This window comes from Cinclus cinclus, chromosome 6, assembly GCF_963662255.1.
Source record: "Cinclus cinclus chromosome 6, bCinCin1.1, whole genome shotgun sequence".
NCBI classification, from domain to species: Eukaryota; Metazoa; Chordata; class Aves; order Passeriformes; family Cinclidae; genus Cinclus; species Cinclus cinclus.
The window spans coordinates 33,425,019-33,441,126 of record NC_085051.1 but is presented as its reverse complement, the minus strand read 5'-3'; the positions used below and the strand labels follow the sequence as shown (position 1 = coordinate 33,441,126).

Below are 16,108 nucleotides of genomic sequence, written 5' to 3'. Positions count from 1 at the left end.
GTGAGCCTGTTTTTTTGCAGCGGTGAACATTTGGCAGAAGGGTTGTTCCCTGAGAACTGGATCAAGAGCTCTAGTGTTGAATCTGATCATTCAAGATGCAAAATGTACTGGTCCCCAATTTCCTGTATTGCAATTTTATTTGAAACTATATGAAAATCAAGTAGAGTTGTTTAGTTCCTATATAATTTACCTTTTGCAAGAAAAATTATGTATCTCCCATTAGTTTCCTGCGAGGTAACTGACGGCAGAACAAATATGAAATATGGTCTGTCAAGCACAATATCAGCAGTATAAGGGTAAAATTTGCTTTCTCTGTCTTAGTATGGTCTCACCAACTGGTACATTGAAAAATGAGTTTGGAGACTCCTGAGCTGCTACTGCCAAGCTGCTCTCACTTGATGAATAGAAAGAACACTTTCAGTGCAGCACTCCAAAAACTAAAAAGAAGCCAAGATAAGTTTTCAGAGTTGCAATTAGATGCAAATAACATTTTGGATGAAAACTGAAGTATAACATTTTTTAGATATACCTCATAATACTAGAAACTTAAAATGGTCTTTAAAAACAGTGAGCCTGAATCCTAGCTTAGAAGAAAATACTTGAGATTTCTAAAAGGAAGAAAGTGACTGCAAGTTGCTTAGGCAAATTATGAACACATGAAAAACCCAGAAAATGTTTAGTTGTTCAGCAAGACAAAGGTAAAAAGAAAAGCTTAGTACTTTAGCTAAACATAACCACAAAGGGCTTTTATTTACCTACATAAAACCATAGTCAAAACAGCACGAAGGAAGTCTGTACTTCAAAATATCTTCTCTAAGATGATATTAGGATCACCTGACTGACAAGGGGAAACTTTTCTTGATAAAGACCAGAGAGCAAGAGAATATTCATGTGCATATAAATATATATATGAATAAATACGTTTTTTAACTTGTAAGACAGTTCCTACCCCTTCATGCCTAGTCTAATATTCCAAGATGGGATAAATCAAACTGACTCATATAATGATAACAGCATGGAATATTATATAATAATTTTTGCATAATTTAAAATACCTGGCTTCATATATTTTTTTCCAGGAGAGTTATTAAAAATTAAATTCCTATCAGTAATTACAAGTAAAGTGCTTTAAATGATATTTAAGCTTTAGTAATAGCTATACCTTAAAGTTGTACATTTTAGGTCTGTAAATGTTATTTTACTGTAGTGTCATAATGAACCTAAAAGTAGATGAGTAGCCTTATATAAAAAAATTATTGACAGTGAAAGATTTGCCGTAGGTTATCTTAGGTTTTTAAAAGGAAGAAAATTATATAGTCTAAATCAAGTTTCTCCCAAGCATCTAATCTTATCTATCTACCTAGAGGCATACTCTATGTCTGCATCAAGCCAGGCAACTGAATGTGAGCATTCACTAAATTTTAAAAAAATGTAACATACAGGCATTAGAAGCACAGAAATCCCCCCACTGTGTTTCTAAACCAGAAAAGGAGAATATGCATGTTACTGTGGCCTGGAAGCTGATAATTTTGATAATAATCAATTACCCAAAATACTTTAATTACACAGAATATGCTTATATATAAATTATATATGTATATTTCTATATACAAACTGCTTGTGTGGACAAGGAAAATTTTTTACATTTATTTTCTGACCCTCACTTCTGATTTAATGTAGTTATCACAGTCCTCTGATTAGTTAATACTTTGTTTTTCAAGCCTGATAAAATTTGTTAAAGGATTTTTATTGTTTTTCAGTCTTTTTTATGGGACCACCTTTAGCAAGATAACTTAAAATGTAAGCTTCAGTTCAGAAAGCAGATAAACATTTATATGAATGGATTAGGTATATGCATATATATATTGAACTGGTGCCACATTTGCTAGTGGAATTTTCTATAACAGATTAATTTATATATCATAAAATAAATACTATTTCAAGTGAGTCAATTTACATGTTACATGCAAACATACATAAAGAATTTATAATTATGTACGTGTTACTGTCATAGTTTGCCTGTTTTTTTAAAGCTTTTTTCCTGTTGATGCCAGTATAAGCTAACAAAGGGTAACATGGTATTTCCTACAGCTCCCAAATATTTTCTTAAGTGTTCAGTTTCCTTTTTTATTCTGAAAGGCTTTCTGAAAAGCATGTAATAATAATTCAAGGCTGTTTTGTGTCCTAGAGAAATAATTCTGGTTTACATTGCAAACCAAATTAATTTTGAGAGTTTTTCAGTACCTAAAGCATAAGTACTTCTAATCATACCATCTTGCTGCTCTTAATTGATAATATGTGGTTTAGTATAGGAACAGTACAAGTAATACTATTAGTTCTCAGTTGATTTTATATAAAGTAAAAGGCTAAGTTATCACTGCTATGGGTCAAATTTGTGTACCATGGAGTGAATGTATATCATGTTCTGTTTTCAAACTAAAAATTGATGCACCACCAAGTACCCAGGAAAAAGTATTGCATTTCTTTCCTCTTTCTTCTCCTATTCTGATAAATTTTGAAATTTGTGTTACAATATCATGGAGTCAGCATGAAAGAGGGTATTCTGTGCAGGACAAAGGTCTCAATAAACATACACCAAGCCCAGCGTAGGACTGCTTTTATAAAAAGAAAGACAGAACACCATCTGTAAAACCTAAATAAATGAAAGGCGATCTGAATTAATGAAATGTTCTTGGTGCTTAAACATAACATAGTTAGGAGGCCACAAGTTTTCTGTGGAATCTCTTGATCTTGCACAAACATATATTAAGGTCATGGACAAACTGCTCAAGGTCAGTGACAGAGGGGACAATAATCTGAGCCTACTCAGTCAATGACAGTGAGCATTTCATGCGGCACTGACTTATTATCTTGAACTAAAAAAAAAAAAAAAGCCCATTATTGCAAATTAAAAATAAAGTAACTGTGCTATATAATGAGAGGTGACACTGTTTCTGTAATGTCTCAACAAATCAAAGCCAAATTTCTGACTTTATCATGCAAGCTCTAGAAGTTGTGATCCATCATAATAACTGACTTGAATAATGCTTCAGAAGAAAGTTCCAGTTTGCTTAGGAATCCTGATACCAACACAAAGCTGAACTTCTCTTCTGAATCAGAGCTGTGCTGCTCTGGCCACTGACTCTACCTCTACCTTAAATGGAATCCAGCTGTTTCCATGCAGATTCCAATGGCACTAAACAGCACTCCGTACTTTTCAGGGGACACATCAGTACTTCACAGTATCAGGAACCTGAAAAGATTTTTTTTTGCTTTCCAATCTCTCTATTCCTTTCATTAATACAAAACCTGTTCTTTTTTCAAATACTGGCAACAACCAACAGGGTGGATGTGTTGGATTGTCCATGCCCTGTGTGGACTGTGTGTGGTCTATCAAGTTTCTTTTGTTTCCATGCCACTATTTTCCTTCTGCAGCAGGGACAAAGAAACCTATCAGTGGCTTCTGATTTAATAAATAACACCAAGTAGAAACCAAGCTGTGCATTTCTGTACACGTGTTTTTGCTTGCTACTTCTGACTACCAACCATATTTTTAGCACAGAATAGTAAGTTTTAAAACAGAAGCTTTGCCTTTATAATCCTTCTTGCTGTACTCTGGTTTGTGTCAGTTGCATCTCCTTTTTCTGGGTCAAGAAACTACAGACTTCTGCCTCTTGATTTTTGGCTCACTGATTCTAAGGCTGAGACATGATTTATGTGGTCCATAATAAGGGAAAAATGGAAGTTAAAAGAAAGGACAAAACCAGGAGACCAGAGTGGAAGAGCACAAAAGATCGAGCAAGTGGAGTACTTCAAGATGAAACCTCACATTTTCTATAATCCCTATTGAAAATGAAGCATTAAATTGCACCTTTGAACTGGGTCAACTGTGCTTGAGTTTCTTCCCAGTGATGTTAATAACATAATTTCTGTTAATTTCAATAGGTTCAGGTTTCATTCCACCTAAACCCAAAAGAACTAATGACATTTGACTTGATTTTCATAGCTTAGATTCTTAGTGTTTGCTGAAAACAAGCTTGACCTTGTTTTATCTGTTTTGACAGATTACATATCAGAGCAGGGACCATCCCTTGCATGAACGAGAAACTGCAGTCTCTCACTAGAATTATTCCAGTGTAAATGGGCCAAGGTCTTGCTTCTAATTCCATGGTTTCTTCTGGCTGCCATGTGATGCTTTTCCATCAGCTCTTGGACAGGTTTCCTTTGTGTATCAGACTAACAAACCAATCTTCCTATATTTGGGCAATCCTATTTAAGTCTTAGTGTCTTGCAAAAAGTGTACTGTTTGCTTTTTCTCCTAAATGATAGCATGGGAGGCATGACTAGATATTTCTGAAATGTGTCTTACAATGATTAAAATAATCAATTGAGTTCCTAGCCAGCTCAGAGCTAAAAATAGACCATCTCTTAGAGCAGATCTATTATAGTATGACAGGAATGCACCTTGGAAGTGATAAAGTCTTGTTATTATAATTGACTGTGCATGAGTATGCTTTAAGTGATGAGAACTTCTGAAAAGCTTTTCAGCCTCTCTGCAGTATTTTCACAAAAAGTCAAATGTAAAACCCACGAAAAAATGCAAAAGAATATTGCAAGCAATGTGCTTAACTCCTGCCTAATACCAAAGTGTTCCTTTCAATCCATACTTGCCAAAGACATTTTCTGAGATGCATCCTATGCTACACTTATTACAGAACAAACAATAATTTCTGTAGCGATGAAGTGTTATGTAGCATGGTTTCTATCAAAAGGAAATTTTAACATGCTTTGCAAGTTTGCAAAACTCCTGCATAAAGTATTCTTATCCAAGTTAAGCCAAAAATTACAAGCTATGGTTTTAATGAAAGCACTGTTAAACAGCTGAGGTTTCTGTTTCTAAATTTTTAAAGGATCAAAAGTTTAGGTGCTTTACATGCTATCACAGATAAAAACAATCACAAGAAGAAAAAAATAACAAGAAAACTAAAATTAAAAAAGCCTCATCTAAAGATAGAAATCCCTATTATTTCTGTTGCTATTATAGTTTGAGTGACCCAAATACTTGATTAAATCACAGCAGGTAAGTTATGCTACATGATATAATACAAAAGAATTCAAAGCACATTCTACGCAGTTAATGTGCAGGAAAAGAAAAGAAAAGAGCAATCAGCTAAATCAGAATATATTTATCTTCATGTATATAACTATAGAAAATGCCTTAGGCTGCCTTCTATTTGTTCTTTTCATAAAACTTGGAAATGACAAGATCTCTGGACTATTTTAAAATTATGAAGTTATGGCCATTAGAAGAGCAATCTCAAACAGATTTGATCTCAGGCTCCTTTCTGGAGCAAGACATGCATTTCAAGAAACTATCCTTATTCTTCAGATCTCTACCTATCTGTTCTTACTATTGTACTACCTCTAAAGAAAAGCTCATTTTGAGAGGTGCTGAGCATCTGTAACTTAAGCCAGGAATTTCATGAAAATAAAGCCTTATAATTCTGCTATCCTGTGTGAAGTTACAAAATCAATTCTTCTGCGCCACAAACAGGAACTTGTTTGTGTATCTCAAAGAAATTTACATCCATAGCATCAGTAAATGGATGTGATATAGCTGTGATATATTTAAAAGAGGTGAGGTACTCTTACTTTGCTTACACCTAATTTCACCCAGTTATCTGGAATACTCTTACATTCCTGGGAGAATGATTAAAACAAGCCAGGACTCTGTGAATGTTAAAAACAACATCTTCCAAATACCTTTTTTTTATTCCAGCAATATTACTATTACGTAAAGAGAATTAACTTTGATTTTCATAGGTCCTAAAGTCTTTCCATCCTAATAAGCAAAAGTTTTGAACAAAGTTTTGAAGTTCTCTAGAGGTTTTACAGTTTAAAATTTTATCTTGCAGATTATTTTAGAATTATTTTACAAAACCTACTAAACACCAGTCAAATTAGTATCTAGCCCCCATATCAAATGATATAACCTACATGCTTAAATGAAGAAAAAAAGCTTTTTTTCTGTAGAAGAAGTGACATTACTGATGACGTAAATATTGTACTTTGTAACAGAATTCCTCATACTCAGATGCCTCAATCATTATCAAATTAATTAGGCTCTGGAAGCACACTGGCTTTTGACTCTCACAAGAAATACTTTAGCTATATAACAGTCCAATGATAATTCTAATTCTGAACTTGTGTGAGTTCTGTTAAGATAAAGAGATGGAAAGAAGAAAGCACAAATGTGCAACTATAGAGAAATTACTTGAACCCCCACCAAAACCAAAGAGTCCAGACACTTCTAAAGAAACACTTCTCTTTCAAATATATGCTCCAATAGGAAAAACCTGCTTTTTGGTTTCAGTATTTACTATTCCAGTAGGTAGTGAGAACAATCTTTTTTAAGAGTGTGGGGTATTAATGACAGACAGAAAGAAAGAGTTTTTTCTTTCTGAATCTGCAGTTCAATGCTACTGCTTTTGGCCAATTCATTGTAATTTAAGGATAATATATAGACACAGAATAATTTTGGAAACCACAGACTAACTTTGGGGCGTAAGGTTCTCTGAAAACCATACAGCCCGATCTCCCTGATGATCAGAGCAAGAGTAACTTTAGACATTTTAGACAGTTTTCTAAGGGCCTTGTGCTGTCAGGTTTTCAGGATCTCCAAGGTGGAACTGTCTGTCACAGCCTCTGGGTTTCACTCTTGTGGAGAAAAATTCGATCCTTGTGTCCAACTGGAATATCTTCTGCTGCATAACTCATAACTGTTGTTCCTTATCCTGGTGTAGTTCATCTTTGAAAAAATCGTTTCCTTCTCTGCATGTGTCTGTTAAGGTAAGGGAAGACTGCAATTTGCTTCCTCCATAGGTACAAACTTTTTCCCTAGGTGGAACTAAGCCAGTTCCTTCAGTCCTTTTTCCTCTATCTGCCACTCACACGACCTTTTACTTCAGTGGCTCTTCTCTGGACTTCCTCCAGTTTGGTGATCTGCTTCTGTGATTATGCTATCATAGTATTTCAGGTATCCCAGCTGACATCCCTCTATCTACTGGCTACACTCCTGGCATTCAGAAGTAATGTAGAAAGAGAAGAAATGTTTCTAGTTTGCTACAATGGAAAAAAATTACCTTTTTTTCCAATGTTGATACTTCAAACTTAACAGTGTAAGTAGAAGAGACATGACTAAAGAGTACTGTACTACAAATGCACTTTCAGTGTCAATGAATTAGAGCTACTAATTGGATTTAAACCCAGCTGATATGATGCATTACTTGTAAAGGCTGAGCAAAGTCCAAAGCAAGTTTAAAAAATTTGACTTTTCATTGCTTGTTTTAATAAGGTTTTAAATTACTCACTAATACATAAAATCTTTATGATGTTTTAAACCTATATTTAGCAGAAATTTAAGAAGAAATAGGCTATTGGGAGCACAACTGCATATGTTATGCAAAGTCTAATGGCATGAAGTGTGACAATGGCAAAATACCTTTTTTGATGGTTAGTTACAGCTGTGTTCTTGGATTATAAGTTACAGAGCAGATGGCAAGGAGAAGAAAACAACCTTACTCTCCACTTTTTCATGGTGAAATGGAATCATTATACCAGAGAAATCAAGAGAAATCCCAATCCCAATTTGTGGGCAGTAAAGTGGTTGAACAAAATTGCAGTACTTTTATGGTTTGTAAGCATAGTTTTTATATATTTGCTTCTACCTCAGAGTATAAGTTTGAGAGGATTTTCAAAAACAAAGAAACTGTCCTTTACAAATGCATGCTGAAAATATTTTAAACGTAAATATGATTTGTGACACTTTTAAAATTTAGACAATAATTACCAAGCGGTATCCCTCAGACCATTCCAGTCACAACTTTTTCCAGAATTTTAAAAAAGAAAATGAAAAAAAAGAATCCAGATCCATTTTTAGCAGATCTGAAAAAAAAAAAAAAAGAAAAAAACAAACCAAGAAACAAAACACTAGCATGAAAGTGTATGTATCTTTTAGTTTGCATAAAAAATCCCCAAGAGTAGGTATGCTGTTGACTAGTAACAATGAAACCAGCAAGCTGAGTACTGAGGATGATAAGTTTGGCTGCACAGTCCTGACTATGCACCAGAGGCAGTAAACACAGGAGTCTTTTTGGCTCTAACCATCTCTGTGGAGTACAAACAGGCCTTGCTTCCTTACTCTGACTTCTGTCTTCAGGCCTCCTCTATGCTGAAAAGAAATATGTCAGACTATGGAGAAGGGCCAAGGGCAGGGGAACCAACTGGACAATGGAGTACAAAGGCATCTCATCACTTTTCACTCTGATCAATAAATAATCCTCGTGTCCACGCTGTGTCTGGACTTCAGGAAAGCAGCCTCTTTGGCTTCCATTACCCAGATGGACAAACAACAATATCCAGGCTACTAGACCCAACTCTGCCTCCAGCAACATCTTCTCATGCGATTAAGTTTCTGCCTGCATTTGGGGTTTGAATCAGAATATTATTTCAATTTCTTTTTTAGCTTCACAACTTTGTCAACAATTGTTCCATGCAAATGGATAACAAAAAAATCATGTCTGTCACCAAGAAAATGGCCAAAATTTTTGGATAACCTCAGAGACTGCTCAGATGCAATACTGACAGACTCCTGACAGGTGTATTTGATACCAGATGTATTGAACAGATATATCTGGACAAAGAAGAGAAGATACCACATCCTACTGCTTGCAGAACAGAGAATTTCAACAGGGCTCACACTGGGACATTTTACAAAACGACTTTAAGGCATTGCCCATTTAACTGTTATACTTATTAGAACCCTTAAAAGTTAGATTATTCAGCAGCTGTCTTTCTCACGGAAAAGTCCCAACAAGGAAAGCCCAGTTTGTCTTACAACAGTTAAGGCATCTGACAAAACCTGATAAGCACCAGCAGTGGTGTACACAGTTGACAAAAGGCAAGATCTTACAGAATAAGTTAACTTTGAGATAATGGAGAAGGAAGAACTAGAAGACACATTGGAGAGGAAGTAGAAGACTTTCAAGTCAGATTTATGGATGGTTTTGGCTATCAGTCAGTGCTAGTTCTGAAACCTCACCTATGCTTTTTCTATCCATGAGTTACACAAATTACTGCTCTGAGCAGAACTGATACTTCTCAGTGCAGATCTTATGTGACAGAATGACTGACAATGGTCAGCAAGCCAACTGGTTGGAAATGGAACTCTGTACACAGTTCTTCCTTGCAAAATTCACTATTTTCTTTCATAGATCTATTTTTAGGTTTGCTAGACAAAGAGCAAATGGCAAGCATTTTGTTACTAAAGAAGAAGAAATACAGAAGACAAGCTAGTCTCGCTAAAGGTCCATCAACTGCAGTATTCTGTTTCAAGCAATGGTCCTAAATAAAAATTTTGAACAAATAATAACAAGTGATGCAGCTATGATATTATGCTCAGTTCATTTTGAGCTCATTCATTTGTGTTAAGCTCAGTGGACTTCCTATGTCAGATGTAATTTCACTCATCCAAACACCATAATTTTCTTCACTTGTAAATAAAAAGTAATATAGAGGTGGATCTATACAAATAATGAAAAGTTCTTTAGAAATGAAAGTTCTTTAAATGTTTATAGATTTGGAATCATAGAACTGGTACCAAAATGTTGGCATGTTGAAACAGTCTCAGAGAAAAGCTTCCTGTGTAATTGTAAACTGCAATCTGTGACGTGTCCTTAAAAAGTGTTTGTTACAAATGGTTTCTGGATAGTTAGATCATATATTCCTCACATTTTAAACATCAGACAATACAAATTTGGCAATGGTTGCATGGCTGATGTCATGCTTTTATAGCTGTTCTCTGTCAACAAAGCACTAAACAGTTTCTCAAAATTAGTTTTACTGTTGCAGTAAGACGTTCGTACTTCATGCATTTTATGCACTTTTACAGTTTTACAGACATTCATGCATTATGGACAGACCATGTACACTTAGACCTGTCTAAAATATACCATTTTTCTAGAAGGGTATTAATTTCTTCTGATTCCTTGTAGAGCTAATTATCAAATTACCCCTTCTGAGTCATTACAGAATAGACTAAGTTCTCATTCATATTTATTCAGTTAACATATTAACTACCCTTGAGCAGCAAAAGCCACTGCCTGGATCACTGGTGTCTAGCATCTTCCAAACTGCATACATGAGAAAAGCAAATCTGTTTTCAACATGTTAGATCACTTTGAAAATTCTTCTTTATCACCTATGATTTTTTTCAACAAGAGGTCTGTTTTCTGACAGGTTCATTCTGTCCTACAGGGAGGAAAGATGTAAATCTTCAAAAGGAAGATTAAAGCCTATACAAATAATTCAGTTAGTAATAATTGAATTTAATAATTCAATTGTTTTAGAAAGGCTACTGAACTCCAGTCAAATTAGCCAGGAACACTTCAAAATAATGTGAAGACATAGATGGATAGATAATAATATAAATTTATCTTAGATGTTAGTGGACAGAAATTCTGAAAGACATCTGAAGTTGCAAACCATACCTTCAAAACAACCTTATCAATATATCACTAGTGTTCTGTATCAAGGAAATAAGGAGATATTCTAAATCAATCTTGGGTCAAAGAGTTTAAGAATTTGTTTCCATTTAAAGCTTTAGGCAAGCTTTTTTATGTACAAGTATGCAATCCATAACCTTTAGAAGTCACAAGAAGTCTACTCTGAATAAGAGTGAGTTCTGGCTCTGGTCCCTGGCCTTGGCACTGAGGGGCTGAATTTTCCTCAATCTAGTATCTGTGCACTTAAAAAATAAATTGCCCATCCTAAAAGACAGAAGGCCTAAAGCAGGATCTAATATACTTTTAGCTGCCTCACAGGCATAAACCATTTCTCCATACAAATTCGGTCGAGAGACAACATTACTATTAAAACAATTGCCCATGTCTTGAATAGCAATCAAAAAAAAAAAAAAATCCTTTTCTATAATTTTATATTAAATAGTCTGCTAAAAAAATGTTTACCTTGACTTGCATCATCTACAATACCAACACAACCTTGGAAAAAAATAGAAAAAGTTTAAAATTTCAGCATTTTAACAATCATTTAATAAATCAGTTCTTTTGACTGGATAGTTTGGGTAGCAATAGCAAGATTGCCACCTCTGTGGCTCAAGACCAATTTTAGTTAATTTTGTCCTTTTAAAATGTCATTTCGTACACGTAATTTCAAACATACTCACAAATCATTATTTACTAATTGCTTCTGTATAAGTTGATTGATTTCCCAAAGTACTAATGTAATTTTTTTTTCCTGCTTGAGCTGTTATACCTGTAAATTACATTTTCTTAACAAAAAACCCAAGGAATTAAAATGGAAATTTTCCTCTTTCAGGTTCACAATTCTTCTCACATTTTCCATTGAGAATAAATTAATAGAATTCAGTAGTAAACCAAGCTTAAGTTTTACAGTCAATTTTAGACAGCATCATGACATTTAAAAATATTTTTGTTCAGCTAAATTATATATGTTAGTACAACAAATAATTTAGTTTAGGAAGTACCTGCAAAGTTTGAGCTAGTGACTGTAATTTGATTTTTAAAGGATTTATTTACCTGCTTCATTGTCACTCAGTAAAGAGCTCTTAATGACTGTTTAGTTTCTACTCACATGAGTAGTTCTCAACAACAACTGTGTAAATACCAATTACTCAAATGAGAATGCGTAGACCTACATAAAAATGTGTGAAGGTTAAGATTCCAGTTGTCCCCATGGGGAATTTTTTCCCATTGTATAATGGCATATCCATCAAGAAAGTGAAGTTGAAATAAATTTCCAATGTGAATTTTAAGTACACAGGCAAAAAAAAAATATTAAACTTCAACGAACACAGACATTCGTTACTGTAAAAATGCATATTGATATCTTCAATTGATCTTCCTCCCCCTCTCTCAGATTTACCCTATATAATGTACTGGAAACTCTGTGTTTTGGAAAACATCTGGAAAATGTGTTGTCAATGCCATGGTGATAAAACACTTTAAATCTTACTAGATGGAAAATCTTCAGTTTCAAAGCTGCATGCTGTACATGTGTCAGGGTGTTACTCTCTCATTGCAAGAATTCTTAATGAGTGCCTAACCATGAGGGCTTCTCTTGCAACAGAAGAAAAAGTCCCATCACAAGCAAGATTTTTTTTACAGTTGAGGTGAATTATACTCAGCCCATATTAAATTCTAAAAAAATTATATAGTGTCATTGAAACTTGATAAATTCATAACTACTAAGGGCTTTATAGACCTACACATTTACAGAGCAGATCCACTTTAAACACTAATTATATATTCATTTTAATGTTCCTACCAGACGGTCTATTCTTGTTTTCTTTTGTCTTTTTTATATCCCCAGTCCATTTTTTCTTTAGTAGTAAAAAGGCATTGTGTACTATGATGTTCGCTGAATGCAGGACCTTCTGTATTCCCAAATAAATATTCAAAAATATTTTGCACACATATTGTGAACAAGGCTTGTTAAATCATAATGTGATGACTTATAAACATTCATCATTCCTATACGGAAGTATAATCTAGTCAACTGCATGGTATAGCAAATCATCCTGACACGTTTATATTAATGCACATTTGAATGAGAATCAGAAAGAAATAGTCAAATTTATGTTAAAGACTTCTAACAGCTTAACAGCATCTTACTAAGTATATATGTCAGCTTAATCTAATCCTCCTACTTCTAATACGTTCTGTGGTCTCAGCACGGTGCCAATAATGCTCTTGCATGTTATGAGGGATTGCCTCTGAGAAGTTCACCATCAGTACTACATTTTTTTCAATAAAACTTCAGATCTGGTCTTAGGATGACAGAAAGCTATCTGTCTCCAATTTGCATTACAAACCCTCAGCTTCTTTTGACATCCATAACACTGGTTGTAATAATTTCCAATAACCTGTTACAATATGCCAAGTAGATATATTCCTGGTTTTCATCTTACTCCGTCAGGTAACAACACATTTCTAATATTTATTTGGACAATTTAAAATAAACGACAACTTATTTTTACCAAAACTCCCCACATTATCTAATCAGAGGCTCACTTGAGAAGGCCTGTGGCAGTATTTGCTCCTTTCACTCCAATGATTTTAAGTTCTAAACAGAAAAATGCTGCTTTATTTATTTTCTGTGCTTTTGCTAGAAGACACAATACATTTGAATTCAAGATCTTACAAGAGTTATTGAAGACTATTTACTAATCTTATGACACGATAGAAGTCCTCCTGAAATCCACTAACCTGGAACAACTACCTCCTCAACCATCTTTCTTGATTTCTGAGCATGATAATTTCTACCTTTTCTATTACAGATACATCTTACATGTTTCACATTAAAAATATTTGAAGAAAAGTGCCTGTTATTCCCTGCTACATTATTAATATTTTTTTTCTTCAGCAGAAAATGCATCTGCTGGCAGAGAAGGACCCAAAAGGACAGATCTACTTGTGGGATTAACAATGTCTAACATAAATCAGAGATAAAACATGTCACTAACGGATCCTCATACAGATGGTTAGCAACCTCTACTACCTGAACTGAATTAATAAATGGCAATTGAACAACTGGTCTCTCGATATAATTTGCTTTCTAGCAGCCACAGCAAGGAAGCAAAATTTTTTAGAAGTCTGTATATTAGGCCTGCAAATTTACAAATAAAGATCAGTACTTTACTTTATCCTCTGTCCCAGTAAAATGGTATTCTGTGTTTGAAAGGCAGTAGCATATGTAAATCTCACCTAGACCTACTCTGCTACAGAAAATAACCTTTGGAGGTAGTAGAAATCACCACTGAGTAATTTTGAGTATATGTCCAAATACTCAAAATATCTCAGGACAAGTCTACAGAGAAAGTTATGAGCAAGTTTTGACCATGCTCAGAGCTGACAAGACACAGCCACTGCTACTGTGGAAACCCATACTGCTCCCTCTTGGGATCTGCCCCATTCAGATACATTCATTCTAGAACAGGACAGGCTCAAGACAAAAACAGGAATAAACTGGAAGGAGCTATTGAAGGAACAGGAATAAACCAAAGAAGCTGGATGGGAAAATGGAAGGAGCTGTTGTTATCAGAACTTAACAATCTCTCAGTACCTTGATCTGGTCTTAGAGAAAGGCTAGAATTCCCTGGGATTCAAAAGAAAGACCTGGTACTGTCTCTGGTATATTAAAATGGGACATACACTAAAGGACACATACCGTTGCAGTAGTACCACCTGTTCAAAGTTAAAGACTGCCAAGAACAGAGAAGATAAAAACCAGACTATGTCATCTTGCTTATAGACACTTCCAATGGGATACTGAAATTAATGGGAACAAATTGGACACCTCACACTACACTTTTTAAAATGAGAGTTAATATATATGTGAGTGTATTTTAAATTATGAGAAGCAGAATTATACTACTAGTGCAAAAGACAGTCAAGGACATTGTTCACTAACATGCGGCATCATTTTGAAAGCTGACAATGCTTCACTGGAGACTGCATGTCTTACAATGCTCCAAGAACACATATTACCAGTACATTTGAATGTATCCTGTGTCTTAAAAATGTATTAATAATTAGACATCTGATTTTGAACCAGAAAAGGTGTGTGAGTGTATATATATGTATATAAATATACATATAAATAGTCTTCTATCAGATAGAAATTATCAGCAAGACACACTTCAGCAATAACCTCTTTGAGAAATTATATCTGAATATATATCACACTTATTCATCAATTCCATGAACTTTCTAGAAACTTTACTGAAGAAGAAATTTTATTTTTAAATTCTTCATCAGTGAATTGTTGCTCCTTGTAAATTTAATGTATTCTATATATTCTACAGATTTGCAAGCATGTATTTCTTACCAGTGGGGATAATGATAAAATTGGTATAATGACAGGAATTATTATGACAGTGCAGATATCTGTACACAAGATATGACAATCACACAAGCCTTTCTATGTCTTTGCTATTGTTACTATAAAATGAATGGAACTGAATCAGATTGCATGCATGCAATTAATTCACTATATTGAGAAATGTATTTTATAAAGCAAATGAAATTTGTTTGGAAGTAATTATTATATGGCCTGAGAAATATAAAGAAAACAGGCGAAACAGTAATGTTAATCCCATGCCAGAAACATGCTTTACCAGGTTTCCTTCTAGCTCTTAAACAAGATGTAGTAAAAACAACAACATTCTGTCAGACTATATGTTCATTCCTTGCTTCTTGGATTAAATATGCTTATTCTATGCCACATTTTTATAGCTTTCAATTCCTGTACTTTAAATCTATTAAACAATGTCAAGTTGAATTTTCTTCAAAAACTGCTGCAGGTTAAGAAAAAAAATAGGACAGTAGAATATTTGAGGGCTAACATTTATGTCAGCTAATTAATATGGATCAGTTGTGGTCTGCAAGGATTTTTGAAGTGCATGCATGTTTGAGATAAATATAGACTAAGGATCTGATTTTTGTTTCTCGATAACCAAGTTCTTACTGACTGCAATACAAGTATGGTGTACAAGTTTTGTAGGTGTGACACAGAGCTTTTGTGATCTTGCATAATGTTAGTTGTCCCAAATACAGCATAGCTCGAAATGCAGTTCTACAACATAAGAAATAAATTCTTGTAATATTACATTTATTGCTCTGTATTCTCTTCACTTGCTAAGGGAGTGAGATTCTGAAAAGATTAGCACTGGTGGAAAGCCAAAAAATTTGTCAGGATAGCAAGTTCTATTTAAATAAATTAGAAATCCACACATGTTCAAAACCAGACAATCTCTATTCTAGAGGATACAACACCATTTCCTTATTTTAAAACATTAATATTGCATTATTTATTCTCAAATGAGTTCTTGCTAGAAGACAGAAATTGGTTATTTGAACACAGTTCTAGACTGTGACAAACAAAGGCTACAAAATGCATAACTATTCAAACACTTTTAAGCAAAAGATTCATTCTCCCTACACTGAATTCTGAAGCAGCTGGATTTCTCTTGCATGGAATCACAGGATAACTCAGATTAGAGCAAGATAAT

General features: G+C 34.3%; 1 protein-coding gene across 3 annotated transcripts in view; it reads right to left on the bottom strand.

The window, feature by feature from the left end:
* The window catches only part of DPH6 (diphthamine biosynthesis 6), a 193,531-nt gene that overhangs the window by 23,233 nt on the left and 154,190 nt on the right, over positions 1-16,108 (bottom strand). The gene's annotated exons all lie outside the window — the stretch shown is intronic.